Source organism: Cupressus sempervirens, chromosome 4 (assembly GCF_028749045.1).
Source record: "Cupressus sempervirens isolate cs-2001-9-10 chromosome 4, ASM2874904v1, whole genome shotgun sequence".
Lineage (NCBI taxonomy): Eukaryota > Viridiplantae > Streptophyta > Pinopsida > Cupressales > Cupressaceae > Cupressus > Cupressus sempervirens.
The window spans coordinates 895,675,813-895,685,377 of record NC_143121.1 but is presented as its reverse complement, the minus strand read 5'-3'; the positions used below and the strand labels follow the sequence as shown (position 1 = coordinate 895,685,377).

The window sequence follows — 9,565 nt, the reverse complement described above, 5'->3', positions numbered from 1 at the left end:
GCCTTTCATACCCTATGACATGTACAGTGGATGATTGAGCGTTTCAAATTTTATTGTCAAGTGGCATTCAGAACAAATGTATATTATTTAAATGGACCTAAGACTTCTAATTATTCTTTCATGTGGATGTGGTAATTGTTAGACTTAATATTAATTAAAATTTATATATGACTCAATATCTTAAGATCCTTGAGAAATGTAATCTATTATGTTTGCTTCTATATGATTGTATATTATTGCTTCCGCTACTTTATGATTGATGTATATGTTATTCTTTCTTTTAAAATAAAAAATGTTTGACAAAATTAATAAAGCTTTAAGTTAATTCTTTTGGATCCCTTAACGGAACGTTACAATTTCATTTTCAAATTAATCTTTTATTTTTATTTTTAGCATTGCTAGGTGCCTACTTGAAACATTTGAACATTCTCCAACATTTTTTGAATATTTGATTAGTTTTGGCTTGACATCAAACCCATCAATTAGGCACGATCAATGAAACATATCCAAATTATGATGCTTTAGTGATCGCGGGTGCATCTTCCTTGGATCAAACAATTTGTCATATTACTCAAACTTGCATTAAGAAACTGCCGATCCTCCACTTTAGCAATTTTTATGTTCTCCGTGGTTTTTCACATTTGGACGCAATGGGGCATATAGATCAAATTCTTCATACCAAAACATTCGAACTCACTCCTGGACTTAGTTCGATTGATGATCTCTCACTTGGGACACATGATCTTGGGAGACCAACAGTACGAGCTACCGAAAAACAAAGCCAAAAAGCCAAAGCAAACTGAAAAAAAAAAAAAGGGGGGGGTCCCATCCTTCATGAGCGATGTGTGAAAGAGGTCACAACAGGAACCAAACAAAGCATGAATCCAATTGTAACATGACAAGCATATTGCTGACAGGTCAAAACAATAGGAAATCGATACTAAAAAAATTGTTGAACTACATCGCCAACATTAAATACCGTGGATATGGAAGACTACTTAAATCGTGCCAAAATCATAATCCATGCTCCGGCACGATAAAAACAGAATCACAATAACAATAATAAGATTTGAACGCAAAGACTATAAATAAGTAATGTCCAACTTAATGGATCATTTTGTACTAATCAAAAGCCACTAGTGAATCAAAAAGTTCCCATTAAACATTTAATAACTACTAAAGGGACAATAGTGTCAGTACTACACGACCTTCAATTTATTTTAAGGCTTGGGGAATGGGCACATTTTTTCGGAGCAATGTAACGTTAAAACATTCGATATAATTATTGATTAGTTTAAAAAACAGGCCACAAAAGCGACAAAGAATGAATGGATCTAGCTTCTCGCAAACAATACATGACTATCTTAATATGCATGACAAGGCACTGTTATTTTAATTTGAGTATTAAGAAATAATAGTCGTTCCATCACATAAACCTAGAGGCAGCAGAAAACAGAATTTTTATTTATCTTAAAAAAATTCTCCAACAACAAATGGGTACTTTTGAAAAAAAACGTTACATGAAACCCGAACGTCCCTCAAAGAATATCTCAGTTGTAGGATGAGTAGATTACCTCTTCTACAAATTAAAGAAATACGCGGATTGGAATCACCCTCTACATGCAAAGGAACAGTCATGCACTGTTATTTTAATTTGAGTATTAAGAAATAATAGTCGTTCCATCACATAAACCTAGAGGCAGCAGAAAACAGAATTTTTATTTATCTTAAAAAAAATCTCCAACAACAAATGGGTACTTTTGAAAAAAAACGTTACATGAAACCCGAACGTCCCTCAAAGAATATCTCAGTTGTAGGATGAGTAGATTACCTCCTCTACAAATTAAAGAAATACGCGGATTGGAATCACCCTCTATATGCAAAGGAACATTCTTAAATTCAACTTCAGATGCAGAGGCCAATGTACTTTTCCATTTCTTAGACATTATAATCCAGAAATTAATCTAAAATGTTAATAATTTCTCACTATAGAAAAATTAATTGTTCACTATTGTATTTGGTCAAAACAAAAATAACCATTTTCCTGTATGTTCAGGAAGTTCACTGCTTATGTCCCATCAATCCAGCCGAACGTCCAAATACCTACACCAAAACCCAAATTCCACATTACAAAATACTCCCAGCTTCCAACAATTACAGAATAAAAGTTGTAAGAATTATCCCAGTAAGGCTCTACTAGTACATTTTTTCACATGCATCAAACAGAAATCTTCCATCAACAGCCAGAGGCAAGCAATTACCATATAACTCCATAAACAATAATTACTATCATTCACAGAGCCTACAGATGTGTCAGACCCAAGCATTTCATAGTTGGAAACTGTTGGCCCATTTTTTAATCTGATCAAATTTCTTCTTCTCATATTCATGGATAATGACTAGGGGAATATGTTAAACTCCGCATATGCATCCTAGTCCCTGTTAATGATTTGTGGAAAAAGAATTTGTTTATAACCTTGCCATGGAGACATTTAATGACAAAACATTCCTGATGGCAAACGTTAAAATGAAGGCTTCATATGCATAGCCAGATTATTTAATTTTTTTCAGGAATCAAGTGAAGATGAGATACATGTATTAATAGCTCGAGTAAGAACTTTCAGAGAAAAAGGGGAAATCTGTTCATGTAACATATTTCTATGACAGAGCTTCAAGAATTGGCAATCTTGAACCATCAATAAGTTCAGCCTTCTAAAATGATTGCATGTTGAACTTTGCTGTTGGTTTTGCAACAAAATACAGCTATGGAGGATTGATAAACAATAAATTAAGGAATGCTAATTAGTAGTGGCAAGCCCATACATACAAGATTCATGTTCAGAAACGAACCTGTTTTATGCTGACAGTCCAAAGTTATCATTGGCGACCCAATGTGTTGGCAATTTGGCTAGGTTACTCAGCATGATGTTGTCATTTATGGCAACATATACTCAAGATTAAGTCAGCACAGTTTGAAGATGAAGTTTTGGGACGAAGCCTTAGAAAATTGTCCAACTACAGAAGAGTTTATCTGTCAGCACAGGAACCTTTATGATCAGCACAGTTAACAGAGGCATTTATGGCACATGTGTACCTGGAGGAAGTACAGTATGTAAGGATGATGTGTGCAAGAGGGCAAGACTGTACGGACAAATTTATGACAGTTTTTCCAGAAACAGTTTTGAAAAGACAGCACGGGTTAAAGATAAGGAAATGAACATTTTTGGTTAAGGAATTGTTTTGTTTACCAAAATTATTACTTAACATATTAGAAAATCCTAGATGTTAACCTAAGTGGGCAAGATCTGATTTTGCATTTTGGCAAGCGTGTAAAGAGATGAAGGCCGACCGCTTAAGAAATAAGGTATAAAAGGACCATTTTAAAATGTGTAGTTGTGTGTGGTAATCATGTTATATAAGCTAATGTTTGAGATGTGAATTCTGATGAAAGATCAGAGCAATGTGAGTTTTTGAGCAAGTTTTGTGAACAGTAGCAAAGGCAAATATCAGATATTGAAGATATCAGCAGAGATTGTGAAGAGGTTTTTGTATCTACTCTTTGTATACCGAATTTCATTGTATAATTGCATGTTTGGGCAATGGGCTCATCTTGCAAACATTTGTAAATTGTAATATCATCTCCTAACTGGGTTGAGGCTTCTAACAAGGCCTAGTCCTGTAACAAGGACCGAAACACTATACGGATGTAATAGACTCCTAACAGGGTCATTATCTTTCACAAGATATTTTTGATTAGTGGATCATTTTGTAGGTACCATCCCCACCGGGGTTTTCCCTTGGCCAGGGTTTCCCTAATTAACAAAATATGGTGTTATGTTAAGATTTTAGTCTCCTTCGGATTGACAGGTTCAGAATATATTGTCTTGATATTAATATTTATATGCACTTGTGAAATTATATATATATGTTAAATTCAATTTAATATTGAAATGATATTTGTTATCGAATGGTCACATTGAAATGATATTGGCTATCGGTTGTATTTTGTAAAGTCACCATTCAGTGATTATGAGTTGTGAAGAGTCAAGCCATGAAGGGCCATGACTCCTCATGTCATCATAAGTATATATCCATCATCGATGACTGCTGTAGGAAATGATCAATAACCAGGGCATCATCGACTACCAGCAGTCTCATAAACAAATCAGATTAAATACGATTAAGTTCTTGGATAACTTGGTCAATTCCAGTCATAATATATATTCTAAATCTGAAACAATATATTTTACAGTCTCACAAATATCAAACTGATGTATATATAGAGATCTCTGATTTCCTCTATAAAGATCTGTATTTATTTTAACATGGTATCAGAGCCTCGTTAGAGGAAAATCATTGGGAATTAAATTGAAATGTTCTTCTTATAATTTATATCAGTCATTAAATCAAGGATATAATGGTGAACGGGATCAAAGTAGAAGACAGATTGGAAGGGGCTGAAAATTTCTCTTCTTGGAAGATACATATTATAGCCTTATTTGAAGAACTTGAATTAGAAGCCTTTTTAGAAGAAAGTCAAAAATGCCTGAAGAAGAACCTGAAAAGACAACTTGGAACAGATGAAACAGAAAGGCCAAGAAGATTATAATTGATGACGTCAGAGATCATATTCTTCCTTCAATAGCAAGATTGAAAACAGCTTTTTAAGTATTTAAAACCATAAAGGATATGTTTGAAATAAACAATGCAAGCAGAATACTTACATTAAAGCAATAACTCATGAACATGAAAATAAACAAAGGGGAGGCAATAACATCTTATTTCCTAAGAATTTCTGAAATAAAAGATCAACTTGCCACCATTGGAAACAATGTAGATGACTATGAACTTTCTCTAAATGCTCTTCGAGGACTTCCAATATGTAAGTCGTCCTACACTTCCAAAATTTGATCAACTAAAGAACGAATGCACTCAAGAGTCTAATATCAAGAGGAATCTGTACAAACAAAGGAGAGATTCAAGCACTACATACACATTCAAGAAACAAAGGAAAGAAGAGGAAGTTCAAACCAAAGAGAGGAAAAAATTCTCAAAATCATGAGAGAGGTCTATCCAAAGTACAATGCTATCGATGTGAAAAGTTTGGTCACATTCAAAGATTTTGTCCAAAAAAGAAAGAAAATCAAGCTACCTTGGTTGAATCCCATGAAGTAGAAAATCCTTTATTCTATTTAGCCTTATCAAGTGAATTAAATTCAAGTAATAATTCTTGGATAATAGATAGCGGAGCTTCAAGACACATAACTGGATTTAGAAATCAGTTTGAAAGATTCAAAGAGTATTGTACAAAAGAAGTCACAATTGGAGATAATTCTACTTACCCAGTAAGAGGAATTGGGACTTGCTCCTTACAAATAAAACAAGGAGAAACTCTTTCATTAAAAGATGTGTTATTTGTACCTGGGATAAAAAGAAATCTAATCTCAATTTCAAGACTAGCTGATCAAGAATATCATGTCACCTTCAATGAGGACAAAGTATTACTATGGCCTAAAGAACGCCTGTACAAATTAAGTACTAAAGCAAAACAACAAACCCTAAATCATGAAATTTATACATCAATTGAACTTTGGCATAGAAGATTAGGACACCTTGGATTTAGTACCCTTCCTACTAGAGGAAAAATCACTACAAGTATACCTAATCTCAAATCTGATCATAATAGTATTTGTATAGGTGTGCACTAGGAAAAAATAAAAAAGGGTATTTTCCTTTAAGTAAACACAAGTCTAAAATGGTATTAGAACTTGTTCACACTAATTTGTGTGGACCCGTGTCAACACCTTCTCAGGGGGGATTGTTGTACTATGTGACCTTCATTGATGATTACTCTAGAAAAGCTTGGATATACTTCCTAAAACTTAAAAAATCTAATTAAGTTTTACAAAAGTTCAAACAATTTAAAGCACTAGCACAAAATCATACTCGAAAGAAAATAAAAACTTAAGATCAAATAATGGAGGTGAATACACTTCTAACATATTCAAAGAATTATGTATTTCTATTAGGATTAAGAGGGAGACTACAGTACCTTGTAATCCTCAACAAAATGGGGTTGCAAAAAGAAAAAAAGAACTATTATAGAAGCAACAAAAGCCATGATTCATGATCAAAATCTCTTTGTCTTTTTGGGCCGAAGCAGAAAACACAGCAATATGCATACAAAACAGAAGCCCTCATGTAACATTAGAAAATGTTAACTCCAAAAGAAGCTTTCACAGGGAACAAACCAGACCTTAGTCATCTAAGAATTTTTGGTTGTCCAGTCTACATTCATATTCTCAAATAGAAAAGGTCCAAATTAGAACCTTCCAGAAAGAAAGGCATATTGGTTGGTTATAGTGAAACATCTAAGAGATACAGAGTATATATTCTAGGACAAAGTCTGTTGAAATCAGTAGGGATGTTCAATTTGACGAAGACATCGCTTTGAAAACATCCTTAAACAAAGAAGATGAGGAAATTGAAAATCAGAGGGACTACATCAGAGAAGATGATTATAATACTAAGAATCAAAGAGAGAACACTATAGAAGATAATCCGGCTAGAAATCTGAGGGAGAGTCCTTTAGAAGAACGAGACCCTTCTGTACCTAATGCTGAGAATGATGAAGTTCCAAATCACAAAAAAAGACCACTATGGGCCAGGAAAATGATTGAAGAGAACAATGTAGAACCAAATGAGATTTCTAGAGAAAATAAGAAAACAAGAAATCAAAAATGTTATGTAGCCTTAATAACAAAACTCACAAAAACTGAGCCAACTAATGTTGAGGAGGCTTTAAAATGTCAAGCATGGAAAGATGCAATGGTAGAAGAATATCAATCCATTCTAAAAAATGATGTCTCGGATATCGTAACCAAACCTAAAAACAAATCAGTTGTATCTTCAAAATGGTTATTTAAAATCAAGTATGCACTTGACGGAAGCGTTGAAAAACACAAGGCCAGATTTGTTGCAAGAGATTTCTCTCAAAAGGCTAGAATTGACTATGAAGAAACATTTGCTCCAGTTGCTCGCTACACCTCAGTAAGAATGATAATTGTCATTGTTGCATCCAAAGAATGGAAAATACATCAAATGGATGTAAAGACAACTTTCCTAAATGGCATCATTGAAGGAGTATATATAGAACAACTTGAAGGTTTCACCACACATGACAAGAAGAGTTATGTACGCAAACTAATATGGCCTTAAGCAAGCTCCCAGGGCTTGGTATGAGAGGATAGACAACTATCTCTCCAAGTTAGGATACTCTAAAAATGAAACTGATCCTATATACTTCAAAATATGTAATGATGATATGTTAATTCTTGTTCTTTATGTTGATGACTTACTGATATGAGGTGCAGACCCTCTTATAGCCAAATGCAAACAAGATTTCATAGCTGAATTTGACAGAAGGATCTTGCTCTTCTACATTTTTTTTAGGTTTAAAAGTGAGGCAAAATGAAAATTTTATTTTCCTAAACCAAGGAAAATATACTTCTGATATTTTGACCAAATTTGGAATGATGGATTGTAAGCCTCTTTCAATTCCAATGGAAACTAACCTTAATAAGCTTAACAGTGACGCAGCAGATTCAGAACCTGTAGATCCTACTCATTACCGTCAAATTGTTGGATCTCTTATATACCTGGTAAACACACAACCTGATATCTGTTATGCTGATATATGTTATGCTACAAATGTGTCAAGTCATTTCATGTGTGAACCCAAGAAAATTCACCTAATGGCTGTCAGCATATATTAAGATATCTACGAGGAACAATTGGACTCCGACTAAAGTATACAAATACAGAGTTACAACTTCAAGAGTATTTTGACTCAGACTAGGCAGGAAGTTCCATTGAGCGTAAGAGTACTACAAGATGTTGTTTTAGCCTTGGATCAGCTATGATATCTTGGTTCAGTAGAAAACAGTCAGCAGTTGCTCAAAGCTCCACTAAAGCTGAATATATGGCTGCTTCTATGGGAGCACGTGAAGCAATATGGCTAAGGAAACTTTTATTTGGATTATTTGGAAAACCACTAAAACCCACTATAATCTACTGTGACAATCAAAGTTGCATTAAACTATCAATTAACCCAAATTTCCATAACATGTCCAAACACAGAAATTCCTTAACATTATGTAAGCAACATGGTGGACAAAGATGATATAAAATTGATCTACATTAGCACTGAAGAACAAAATGCAGACATTTTCACTAAGCCTCTTGCAAAGTTGAAAATTGAGTGCTTCAAGAACAAATTTGGTATGATTAAATTGTAACATGAGATTAAAATCTTGTATTATGTAAATTATTCGTGAATACTTAATAAAATCAATATTGCAATATTGTGGATGTTTTGTGGCATAAGAAATGACAATTTGTTGCTGATTTGGTCGCTATTATAAGGTAACAATCTTATTAATAGCTTGACCTGTTATCATGTGTCATAATTCGATTTGAACACTTGATGACGGATGTATCGAGGTTGACTACATTCAGGTGAAGTCCTTGTGTATCTTGATACTAATGTTATCACTGGATCTAGTTCTAAACTAGTTAAGAGGTTGTGGTAATTGTTGTGTTAAATTTGAGTTAAGACGAAAGATCTCGTTATCCTCAATTATTTTTGTGCACTCTCAATCCTCTGTTCGTCTAAGAGGGAGTGTTAAGATTTTAGTCTCCTTAGGATTGACAGGTTCAGAATATATTGTTTTGATATTAATATTTATATGCACTTGTGAAGCTATATCTATACACACACACACACACACACACATATATATATCTCCTTAAGATACATGTATAGTAAATTCGATTTAATATTGAAATGATATTTGTTATCAAATGGTTACATATATATATATATATATATATATATATATATATATCCTTAAGATACATATATGGTAAATTTCATTTAATATTGAAATGATATTTGTTATCAAATGGTTACATTGAAATGATATTGGTTATCGGTTGTATTTTGTAAAGTCACCATTCGGTGATTATGAGTTGTGAAGAGTCAAGCCATGGAGGGCCATGACTCCTCCTAGCATATGCCACAGGAGAGTCATGTCCCTCCGTGGGCATTGACTCTCATCATAAGTATATAGCCATCGTCGATGACTGCTGTAGGAAATGATCAATAACCAGGGCATTATCGACTACCAGCAGTCTCAGAAACAAATCAGATTAAATACGATTAAGTTCTTGGATAACTTGGTCAATTTCAGTCATAATATATATTCTAAATCTGAAACAATATATTTGACAGTCTAACAAATATCAAACTGATATATATATATAAAGATCTCTGATTTCCTCTATAAAGATCTGTATTTATTTTAACAGTTATGAGTTGCATTACTTTGTGGTAATGTTTGATGTTCAACACAATTAGTTTACTTCATATGCAAGTTATAAGTTCATTAAAGATATCCAGTTTTGGGCAAAAGTTTTTCTGAAATACTGAAAAGTTTTGGGGAATTTAATTTTAAAACTCCTCATTCCTCAGCAATTTCACTTTAACTTCCAAGCCTCAATTGAT

At 33.5% G+C, this 9,565-nt stretch overlaps 1 protein-coding gene across 7 annotated transcripts in view; it reads right to left on the bottom strand.

The window, feature by feature from the left end:
* Positions 1–1,698: 1,698 nt before the first annotated feature.
* The window catches only part of LOC149564282 (uncharacterized), a 71,764-nt gene continuing 63,897 nt past the window's right edge, over positions 1,699–9,565 (bottom strand). For all 7 annotated transcript variants that reach the window (XM_089827331.1, XM_089827332.1, XM_089827333.1 and 4 more), the window contains one exon: positions 1,699–2,103. The gene's annotated coding sequence lies outside the window, so the exon portion shown is untranslated. The remainder of the gene's footprint in view (positions 2,104–9,565) is intronic.